This window comes from Suillus subaureus (genome assembly GCF_016647635.1).
Source record: "Suillus subaureus strain MN1 chromosome Unknown BJ212scaffold_21, whole genome shotgun sequence".
Lineage (NCBI taxonomy): Eukaryota > Fungi > Basidiomycota > Agaricomycetes > Boletales > Suillaceae > Suillus > Suillus subaureus.
This window is the reverse complement of record NW_024538577.1, coordinates 655,863-668,206: the sequence shown is the minus strand read 5'-3', so window position 1 is coordinate 668,206 and position 12,344 is coordinate 655,863.

The following is a 12,344-nucleotide window of genomic DNA, read 5'->3' as shown; positions in this document are numbered from 1 at the left end:
CCTGTCCTTCTGTCCTCCATCCTCCTGTCCTCCAGACCTTCAGACCCTCAGACCTCCTATCCTTCCATCCTGTTTCCTCTAGAGGTATTACCTTGGGGTCTCTTCACTTCCTGCACAGTGAGAACTCCTCCAAGTATTTCCTGTACTCCTCCGGAAATCTCCTGTGCTCCTCTGGATGTTTTCTGCACTTCTCTGGAAGTTCTCCTGCACTCCACCAGAGTAGCCAGCCTCTGGAAGTCCTTCTTCATTGGACCATCATTGGACTTCATTTGAAATGAAGGGCACATACTCAGGTAAGGGGCACAGCATACGAGCTGAGGCCAAGCCCCTCTGAGTCAGTCTCTCTCTCCCTTGAGCACAGTTCTTAACAAGAGCACTCTGTAATGAATTACATTTTCCTGATGTGGTCAATGTATTGATCCTCCTCATCATCATCTTATGCAGAAAACAGATATCCCTTGTATTCATTTACATAGCTTACACATTCTTGCTGGACCACTGTGGTACCTTGTATCTCTATTACAAAAAATTTGTGTGCCTCTACCCATTCAAACACTCAAATTGTACCTTAACGAGGAATCTCTGGCTTTCACTCCCAATTACTTGTCTGCAATCCTGTATATTACTCAACAATTTGTTGCTATAGATTGCCTGGGACTGAGCTTTTATCATGGATTACTGATTTCTGGAAGTTTTGATGTCCCATTGGATGAATATGGAACTATTCCTGTGAAGAAACTCATGATTTATCTACCACATTAGTACAAATATTCAGATCAATACCTCTTGGCAAGTGCCACATGCAAAGCTACAATCAGGGTTAAACTAATGTTATGTGCATATAGCTCTGCTGCAGTCCTTGGCTAGGAGTCTTCAACCATGTTGAAGTTTATCTCAGACCTGGAAACATAACATCATCTGAGTGGCATGAACTGAAGGACACTTTTTACTGCCCAGAGCATCCCTACCATTTGGATATCAGCAGTTATTTATGACATATGGTACCAGGTCTCCACTGATTATCCTCCTACTTGTACTTACTTGTACTTATCCAATATCTAGCTGGTCTCATATGTTCCCTCATCCTTACTTCAATACTCAGTTTCCCAAACAATTAAAAGCTGCTACCCATGTAGAATTAACTGCATATGGTAGACAGCAAGAGTAACATACTGTTGGCTGGGTAAGGATATTGGGTATATGACAAATGGAATGAGATCTGGCAGAATCAATTTGTATCAACACTATGTGCACACTCCACTTGAACTACTTTGAAGTGAATGATGTAGTGGAGATGTTAGGTATGGAAAATATGGTACTGAAGCACATCATATACCCCACTTACCTCCTCCAAAGTTGTGGCTAAGATTGACACTTCCACCTATGTGCAATGTATGAAGGCCTCATGCACAAGATGAATGCAAACCTACCCTGCACCCTACTGAAACTATGTGGTTTGTGACATGCATGTATCTGCTCTGGAGTCTGTGCAAGGGACTCAGTGACAGTTCAGGGTGATGAAATTGGGAGAGAAAGGCAGGGACACCACCATACAAACAGTCATGCTGTAGTGAAGGAAAGTGAGCATAAATGGGGACCCCCACAATGATAAGCTCAGCAGTACAAACCATTGAGTCCATGTGCAAGGACAAGTAAAGGTAAAGATGAAGCTTGTAAACCAAGCATATAGTGAGGATGAATGGACTTGGAACTTTGGCAATGAAAGATCACAACATTGCTAAATAAATTACATAATGATTCCACCTTGGGAGTCAGGACTTTGAAACTTTTTGTGTGTGATGAATCATGAAAGTGAGCAAACAATGATAAATAATGTATATAATAATGTCACATATGCACTTGGTTAGATTTAGTAGTTGCTCATAGTACTACTTCCTTCCCCTGGCATGACTGTTATGATCAAGCTAAGTTTACAGTGAGCAAACAAAGTGAGTGAGTAATATAGAATTTGGATTGGGGCTCACACCAAGCCTGCTGCAACCAGCAAGTGTTTGATGGTATGAGTTCATAGCAATCAATCTAGCTGCAAGGGCTACAATCAATTATTGATGATCACGACAGTGAGTCGTCAATTGTTCTCTTTACAAGGCTAGAGATATTAGCAGCAACAAGCTCCAATGAAAGCACTTGCTAAAGAGGAGAGCTTGCTTAGGGCTCAAAGGGTAGGCTGTATGAATCAAGTAGATTCAAGTTAGAGAATACAAGTGCTACCTGAGAGGTATATATACCATTGGAAGGGATAAGGGCAGGTCTGCCATATTAGTGGTAAGGATAGGGGGTTGGACAAGTCTCAACGAGTCAGAACACCAAAGTAAGTAAATGCACCAGTTGAACAGTAAGGGCAAAGGGGAGATGAGCCACAACGAGTCAGAATATGTTAAGGTCATACTCAAGGCTAAATGGATCCTAAGGGCTTTGGCCTCAGCTCATGTGCTGTGCCCCTTACCTGAGTATTGCCCCTTATTTCAGGAGGACAAGACTAGTGTGTCCAGAGGGTTGGACAAGTAGTGCAGTGGATCCAGATGACTTCTGGATGTAGAATAAGTATTGTAAGGCTAACCCAGACGAGTCTGGACTAGAAGCTAACAGTATGGACTGTTGTAGACAGGGGCGGATATGGATAGACTATAGGAATCAATCCTAAGTCTTGGAGGGTGATGAGAGTAGAGATACTCAGGTCCAGAGTACAGAAATGAGCAGAACTAAGTTGATATTTGAACTGAGGTGTTACAGAGATTTACAGGAGGTTATATACTATAGGTATCTAATGGAATGATCAATCAGCAGGGTCTGAGGCTATGTATGAAGCATATATTGGATCTGAGATCCAGATATGTGGATATGACAGAATACCAAAGTAAGTAAGGGGTACCAGTTGGGCGGTAAGGGCATAGGGTCGGTGAGTCATTGGATGAGCTAATGAAGTGGTACAACCATCAAGAATGATTGGTGGAATCAAAGAGAAACAAAAGGAACAAGTCAGGAAAGGAAATAGGGGCAATTGCCTGAAGTGGAAGGTCCAGCAAGGTGTGAATGGTGAGGAAAATGAGTAGGGGCTAAATGAGCAGATGTTATTGTAACAATGACAGTATGTACCATCACATCCATCTCCCTTGGCTATGGTACAATGATTTGTATTGTTGTGTCTTTCATTTATTCAGCTGCAATTTTGTCAGGATGGCCATTGATAGATGACAAGGTTTTTGTTGCTGGTAGCTGACTGGTTTGTACCATCAAGCTCATAATGCTCAACAATTTTTCACCTCCATGATCCTTGTCTTCCTACTCCCTGGCTAAATGTTACTGATGGATGGCCTTTCAACCTATTCACATGACACAACTGTGTTAAGGTCGCATGCTCAAGGGGGTTGGATCACAAGGGCTTGGCCTCAGCTTGTACACTGTGCCCCTTTCCCGAGTATGTGCCCTTAATTTCCGGGGGCTAGAACAGTCGTCCGGAGTTTCCAGGATTTGACTGGGGCGGATAATGGACATCTGGATCTGAGATGTGAGATAAATCTGACAGACGTCCAGATATTACCTGGGCAAGCGGATAAGACTAATCCGGACGAAGTCCAGACTAGAAACTAACAGAGGATGGACTACCCTTAAGGTAGAGTCGGAAATGTACTCTAGGATGCAATCCTAAGACTCAGAATATGACAAGAGACTTATCTCGAGTCTGGAGGACACAGGAATGAGCAGGAACTAAGATGATATTTGAACTGGAGTATTTCTGAGAGTTACAGGAGGTTTATATACTGTAGGTATCATATAGGAATCAGTCAGCAAACATAAAGGCTATGTACGAAGCATATGCAAAGTCTATTAGTAAGTAGGACAGATCACAAATAATGAACACCAGAAATGAAATGTATGTAACAGATCAATAATCAAAAGGGAAACATGGTTAACCGGAGTCCGGAGACAGGGGCAGTCTAAATGGAGTTGGGTGCTGATATAGGGTTTGGATTCTGGAAGGGAGATAAAGATAGATCAGATCATTTGAGATCCGGATCTCGGATCCGGATATCCGGAGAAGCGGATTTAGAGTTGAGAGTCCGGAATGGCATATGACATTGGCACAGTGAAGAGTTTCAAATTTCAATGTTTGAGCTTCAGGTTTTGGTACTCATTACTTGGTGATTCAAGACTCAAAACTTGTAAAAATGTATAAGTTTTGAGTGTTGAGTTTTGAAGTTTGTTTTGATGTTCAAATTTCAGGTGTCGGGTGTCAGGTGTCAGTACTTGGTGAATGTCAGACATGGTGTATTCAGGCTTTTGTGTTTTGGGTTTCCATGGTCAATGGTAGGTATATGCACTCATATAGGGGTATTATACCAATACCTCAGCCCATACGTCTAAATGATATGTATCTGGGCCCACCCGTCTATATGACACCCTACGTCAGCCCACCTGTCTATATAATACATATTTCACTGCCCCATCAGCCCACCTGTCTATCTAATATACCCCCACCTCAGCCCACCTGTCTATATAATACATATTTCACTGCCCCATCAGCCCACCTGTCTATCTAATATACCCCCACCTCAGCCCACCCATCTATGTAATATACCCCCACCTTGGCCCACCTGTCTATCTAATATACCCCCAGCTCAGCCCACCCATCTATATAATAATATCTGTCATACAGTGGCTCAAAAAACTGTCTGCATGTTTTGACATTTTTCACTATCTATGATATTGTGTGAGAACTCACAAATGGCTCAAGGACATGGTTATAGCACATTGTAGTATGGCTTCAGGGCTTTCATTTGAGCCCTACACCGTGGGAATCGGTGGAGATATGGTGGAGATACAAGGCTCACAAAATGGTGACTCATACAGACAGTTTTTTGACTCAAGTATTTTACAATAATAACCAGGTATTCTAGTATTTTGTATGACCTCCCTTGGCTTTAATTACTGCCTCTATCCTTCTAGGCATACTCTCAATTAATTTCTGGCAATCCTCAGCTGTGATCTTCCCCCATTCTACTGCTACTCTCTCCCAAAGCTCCCATACTCCTTTAGGGGGGTTTTCATAGGCTTGAAGCTTTTTCTTGAGTGTTCCCCAGAGATGTTCAATGACATTGACATCAGGAGACTGTGCTGGCCAGTCAAGAACATTGATGTTATGTTCTTCAAACCATTCCTTAGCTCTTCTGGATGTGTGCTTGGGATCATTATCCTGTTGGAAAATGATATCTTCTTCATCAATCCCTGATTCTGATTCTGCCAAACTAGGCAGGAAGTGGTCATTTAAAATGTCCACATACTGCTCAGCATTCATCTTCCCCTCAACCTCAGCAAGCATTCCCACACCATTCCATCCCATACAGCCCCATACCATTAAAGAACCTCCTCCAAACTTGACAGTCCCATTAACCTCTCTGTCTGTTAGGCCATCTCCCTTTTTTTTTTTCCATACATATACCTTCCCATCTGACCCAATCCTATTGATTTTGGTCTCATCTGACCATATAACATGCTTCCAGTCCTCTACAGTCCAGTGTTGATGAGCTAAGGCAAAGGCTAGTCTTCTCTGCCTATGTTTGATGGAGAGAAGAGGCTTTTTCTTCTTTGTTACTGCCTTGAGATGAGCTGCCCTGAGAACATTCCTTACAGTTTGTGAAGAGACAGGGGTAGTGATGGTAGAATTGATATAATGGGTGGCTTGGACAGCATTATCAGCCTTTCCTGTAGTGATATGTTGGATAATAGCCCTTTTGTCAGTAGAGATAAGCTTGGATGGACGTCCTCCACAAGAGTTTTCCTTGTCTGGGTGGCTTTCTTTGATAAACTTGGCCATAGTGGACTTGCATACTCCAGTTCTAGAGGAAATTTGGCCAGCAGAGAGGCCAGCATAAGACAGAGAGAGGATATTATCTCTTTGAGCAGAGGAGATGGCTTTCATGGTGATTATGACTATGATACATGAGATATTCTGGTTTATATAGTTAGATATAGTCATAAAATAACATAATGACACCACTTCATAATTTATATAATAGTGGCATGATTTTTGTGGTGTCATAAATAATGATTTATATAGTTTTAATATACACTCAAAAAACTGTCCACATGAGTCATCATTTTATAAGCCTTATGTCTCCACCATATCTCCACCAATTCCCACGGTGTAGGGCTCAAATGAAAGCCCTGAAGCCATACTACAATGTGCTATAACCATGTCCTTGAGTCATTTGTTCGTTCTCACACAATATCATAGATAGTGAAAAATGTCAAAACATGCAGACAGTTTTTCGAGCCACTGTACATCTCTCTCCAGCCCAGCTGTCTATAATATATGTCTATCCTACTCTACATATTGCCCAGATGGGCCCACCCATCTCCATCAGTAATAATATTTTTTCTGGCCCATCTGCCATCATCAAGGATATTTATAACATCAGTATAGATGGGCCCACCCATCCCCATTGGAAATAATATCCCTCCCAGCACACCCGTCAACATTAAGGATATACATAACATCGGCCCATAGTCTGCTGGCCCATCTTATATGGGATATTATGTAGGTTAGGTGACCTGTATAATACAGAGTTTGTCACTAAAGGGGCTCCTGGAGGTCCAGAAGGAATAGGGGCTACATTGGACAGAGTCTGATATAGAAACAAACAGAGGTAGACTACCCTAAGGTAGAGTCAGAGAGACAGGGATTGGACCTAAATCCAGAAAGAGGGTATGTGCCAGAAAGGCAAAGCTCCAGCCTAGGGAATCAATCCCTAGGCCTGATAGATAGGACAGACTTAGGTGGACCAAAGTCCAAGAGAAGATTGGGCCAGTCTAAGTTGATATTCAGACTGAGGAAACTACAGGAGTATCTACAGGGGTTATATACTGGAGACTATCTGAGGGGATCAGTAAGCAAAGGAGCAAGGCTATGTACGAGCATGTGGAAACACATTAGTAAGTAAGATGGAACATAAGTAAATGAACTTGGAGATGAAGACTCATACAAGGATCAATAAGCAAGACAGGACAAGAGGTAACTGAAAGCCAGAAAGGCAGAGATATCTCAATGAGGATAGGCGCAGGATGTCAGGCAGAAGGTGGGAATAGGTCCAGAGTTAATATCCAGAGGTCCAGAGATCTGGGGATCCAGAAGATGAGATGGATACAGGACTGGGATATGAGGAGGTGGATATAGTCTGGAATCCAAAATGAGGTGAAGTCTGGATGTTTTGCTGGATGGTGTGTGTATAGGGTGGACAGGATAGGGGGTATGGATCAGGCTAGTAGTGGAGATCTGATGGTCTGGAGCCCAAGAGTAATTCCTTAGTGGAGCTGATCCTGCTGAGATGTAGAGCAGGCAGTGGATGGAGAACTGGGAATAAGTTGGATATGTGGTGGGGTCTGGACATAGGCTTGGAAGGCGTGGGAATATGACAGAACATGGGTCCAGATTGTGGGATATGACATACCTAGATAACAGTGTTAGACTAAGGTACATATTAGCATATACACAGGTGGGAGGAAAATGAACAATATACCCTTGGTCCAGAATAAGAGACTGAGGGAAGAGGGATAATTAAACAAGTCCATATTATATACGTGTTGGTATTCCAACATTGGATCCCCATGGTTAGTGCTAGCATCAGCTCCAATACCAAGCAACAAGATCCAATGATACACAACCTGCTTGGGCAGCTTCATTAACAAGAAATTGACTACCATGTACACCATTTAGTGTAGAGGACAGAAATAAATTGGCCCATGGCAATTGGCAGAATGGCAGAAGTTGGCAAAATGTATTGTGAGTGCTTTTGGCTCTTTTCAACTATGGTTCTACTATGGCAAAAATAACTTTGACCACTACATTGAGGCTATACCTGTCATATTCTGCATGTGCAGATCTGAAGATCCAGATCTCAGATCCAATCTGCACCTAATCTCCATCCTGCATCTATCCTTCATTTCCAAACCCAGAACCAGTGCCTATTTTTATTTAGACTTTCCCTTGTTCTGGTTATCCAGTTGTGTACTCTTCCACTCTGATTACTGATCCATTACCTCTATCTCATTTCCAGTTTAATTTCCATTGCTTGGACTGACTTACTGTTACAATCAAGCTAAGTCTGCAACAGGCAAACAAAGTGAGTGAGTAATGTAGAACTTGGATTGGGGCTCACACCAAGCCTGCTGCAACCAGTGAGTGTTCAGAGGTACAAGTTCTCAGCAATTGATCTAGCTGCAAGGGCTATGATCAATTATCAATTATTACAACAGTGAATTGTCAACCATTCTCTTTTTAAGGCTAAGGACATTGGCAGCAATGAGCTCCAATGAAGGTACTTAATAAAGAGGGAAGCTTGCTTAGGGCTTCAAAGGTAAGACAGTATGAACCAAGTAGATTCAAGTTAGAGAATACAAGTGCTACCCAAGAGGTATATATACCATTGGAAGGGATAAGGGTAGGTCTGCCATATTAGTGGTAAGGGTAGAGGGTTGGACAAGTCATAGTGAGTCAGAATACCACAGTAAGTAACTGTACCAGTTGAGTGGTAGGGGCAAAGAGGAGATGAGTCATGACAAGTCAGAGTGCCAAAGTGGGTAGGTAAGTAAGGGATAGTGGTTGGATGGTAAGGGCATAGGGTCAGTGAGTCATTGGATGTCATATCCCACAATCCGGATTCACATTCCATAGTATTCCCACGCCTTCCGAGCCTATGTCTGGACCCCATATCTGACTCATTCCCAGATCCCCTTCCGCTGTGTACTCCACACCTCAGCAGGATTGACTATGCTCCAGATTTACCCCTGAGCTCTGGACCTCCAGATCCTCACTGCTAGCCTGATCTGTACAACCCTATCCTGTCCACCCTATGTGCACTCCATCCAGCAAGACATCTGGACTTCACCTCATCTCAGATTCCGGACTATATCCACCTTCTCATATTCCAGTCCTGTATCCACCTTGTCTTCCGGATCCCTAGATTTCCGGACTTCCGGATATTAACTCTGGACCTATTCCCACCCTCTGTCCGACATCCTGCGCCTATCCCCATTTAGGCATTCTCTGCCTTCCGGCTTTCGGTTACCTCTTGTTCCGTCTTGCTTACTGATCCTTGTATGAGTCCTCATCTCTGAGTTCATTTACTTATGTTCCGACTTACTTACTAATGTGTTTCCACATGCTCATACATAGCCTTGCTCCTTTGCTTACTGATCCCCTCAGATAGTCTCCAGTATATAACCCCTGTAGATACTCCTGCAGTTCCTCAGTTTGAATATCAACTTAGACTTGCCCAATCCTCTCTCAGACTTTGGTCCACCTAAGTCTGTCCTACTCATCAGGCCTAGGGATTGATTCCCTAGGCCAGAGCTCTGCCTTTCCAGCACTTACCCTCTTTCTGGACCTTGGTCCACTTCCTGTCTCTCCAACTCTACCTTCAGGTAGTCTACCTCTGTTTGCTTCTACATTGGACTTCGTCTGATGTAGCCCCTATTCCTTCCAGACCTCCAGACCTCCTGTCCCTTGTACCTCCGGGCATCCTGTCCTTCGGATGTCCCATCCTCCTAACCCTTGGACATCCTATCCTCCTGTCCTTCATACCTCTGGACATCCTGTCCTTCTGTCATCCATCATCCTGTCCTCCTGTCCTCCTGTCCTCCAGACCTTCAGACCTCCTATCCTTCCATCCTGTTTCCTGTAGAAGTATCACCTTGCAGTGGGAACTCTCCAGAGCACTTCCTGCATTCCTCCAGAACTCTCCTGCGCTCCTCCAGACGTTTCCCGTGCTCCTCCGGAAGTCCTCTAGCGCTCTCCAGCAGAGTAGCCAGCCTCTGGAAGTCCTCCAGACTTCATCGGACCATCATCGGACCTCATATGAAATGAAGGGCACATACTCGGGTAAGGGGCACAGCGTACGAGCTGAGGCCAAGCCCCTCTGAGTCAGTCTCTCTCCCCCTTGAGCAACATGGTTCTTAACATTGGACAAGCCAATGAAGTGGTACAACTGTCAAGAGTGATTGGTGGAATCAACAAGAAATAAAAGGAACAAGTCAGAAAAGGAAATTGGGGTAGTTTCCCAAAGGTGGAAGGTCCAGTAAGGCATGAGAAGTAGGGAAAATGAATAGGGGCTAAACAAGTGGATGTTCTTGTAGCACTTACCAATAGACTTTCCATGTGCTTCATACATAGCCTTGGGCTCTGCTTACTGACCATTCCATTAGTTACCTAGAGTATATAACTCCTGTACATCTCCATAACACCTCAGTTTGAATATCACATTAGTTCTGCTCATTCTCATCCTCCAGACCTGAGTTCCCTCAACTCTCATCAAACCTCTGAGACTTAGGGTCTGTTCAAATATGTAAGCTTTGCTCACTTAACTTGAACAGGCCTTGTAATTACAGGGAGTTGTTTAATCTACATCATGCCATGCACCAGAATTTTATTGAGTGCATTTTTGGTGTGCTCAAGAACCACTTCCAAAATCTCTCCCTCCCACCTTTCTACCCCATGAGCATCCAAGCTCACATCACTCCTGCATTGTGCCTGGTGCACAATGTCATCCGGGTCCATGACCCAGATGACATGATGGACTATTGCCAAGTCAACAACAACATTGTTGGACCTGAGCATAATATTGGTGCACTCGCTGAAGGTCCTCCCTCTGAAAAGGCTCATACTCATGCACACAAACATCATGATGCTATTGCACATCAGATGTGAGCAGATTACAACAGGGTGAGATAGGAGAGAGGCAAGTCTGTTGTAGATGATGATCTTGAATAGTATTTTTCATTTACTGTTAAATGTTGCAACTGATCACATGAAGTATATCACAAATGATATCAAATTCAAGTCTACATAAGCCTGGTACAAGAAGTGGTGTGAAAACATAGGTATGAAATCTGTTTGCTATATTTCAACAAAAAAAGCTTGTGGATACTGTCCTTCTTGATTGCAAGGTACAAATCAGCAATGGAAACATCAAATTGAAAGTGCTCAATGATGGCAACTACCTCATGGTCTCTAGTATTCTGCTTGTGCAGAGAGACTGGATCCATGGAGTGAGTGATGCTGTGGGTTGTGCGCTCTTGCAAGACATTGGTAGCATGATCAAAGGACATGGTAAGTGTCATATCCCGTATGCCAGACATAGATCCCATCATATTCCCACGCTTTCTGGACCTGTTTCCAGACCCCATATCCAACTCATTCCTGGATCCCCTATCCTGTCCACCCTACACACATTCTGTCCAGCAAGACATCTGGACTTTACCTCCTCTCGGATTCCAGACTACATCCACCACCTCACATATCTCAGTCCTGTTTCCGCCCTGCCTTCTGGATCCCCAGATCTCTGGACCTCCAGATATTAACTGTATTATCTCCAGACCTATTCCCACCCTCTGTCCGAGATCCTGCACCTATCCCCATTTAGGCATCTCCCCCTTTCCGGTTCTCAGTTATCTCTGTTTCCATCTTGCTGATTGATCCTTGTACTAGTTTCATCTCCGAGTTCATTTACTTATGTTCTGTCTTACTTACCAATGTGTTTCCGCATGCTCATACATAGCCTTACTCCTTTGCTTACTGATCCTCTCAGATAGCCTCTAGTATATAACCCCTGTACAACTACAGTAGAGTCCTCAGTCTGAATATCACCTTAGACTTGCCCAATCTTCTTCTGGACTTCAGTCCATCTGAGTTTGTCCTTTTCCATAAGGCCTAGGGATGGATTCCCTAGGCCGGAATTCTGGACCTCCGGATTTGTCCCCTATGTCTCTGTCCCAAGTCTAGGGATTGCTTCCCTAGGCTAGAGTCTTGCCTTTCTGGCACTTACCCTCTTTCTGGACTTAGGTCCACTTCCTGTCCCTCCCACTCTACCTTAGGGTAGTCTACCTCCGTTTGCTTCTACATCAGACAAAGTCCGATGTAGCCCCTATTCCTTCTGGACCTCCGGACCTCCTGTCCTCTGTACCTCTGGACATCCTGGTATCCTGTCCTTCGGACATTCCGCCCTCCATACCTCCAGACCTCCTGTCCTCCATACTCCGGACCTCCAGACCTCCTATCCATCCATCCTGTTTTCCTGTAGAAGTATTACCTTGCAGCAGGAACTCTCCTGAGCATTTCCTGCATCCCTCTGGAACTCTCCCATGCTCCTCCAGATGTTTCCTGTGCTCCTCCAGAAGTCCTCCTGCACTCTCCACCAGAGTAGCCAGCCTCCGGAAGTCCTCTGGACTTCATCAGACCATCATCAGACTTCCTCTGAAATGAAGGGCACATACTCAGGTAAGGGGCACAGTGTACGAGCTGAGGCCAAGCCCCTCTGAGTCAGTCTCTC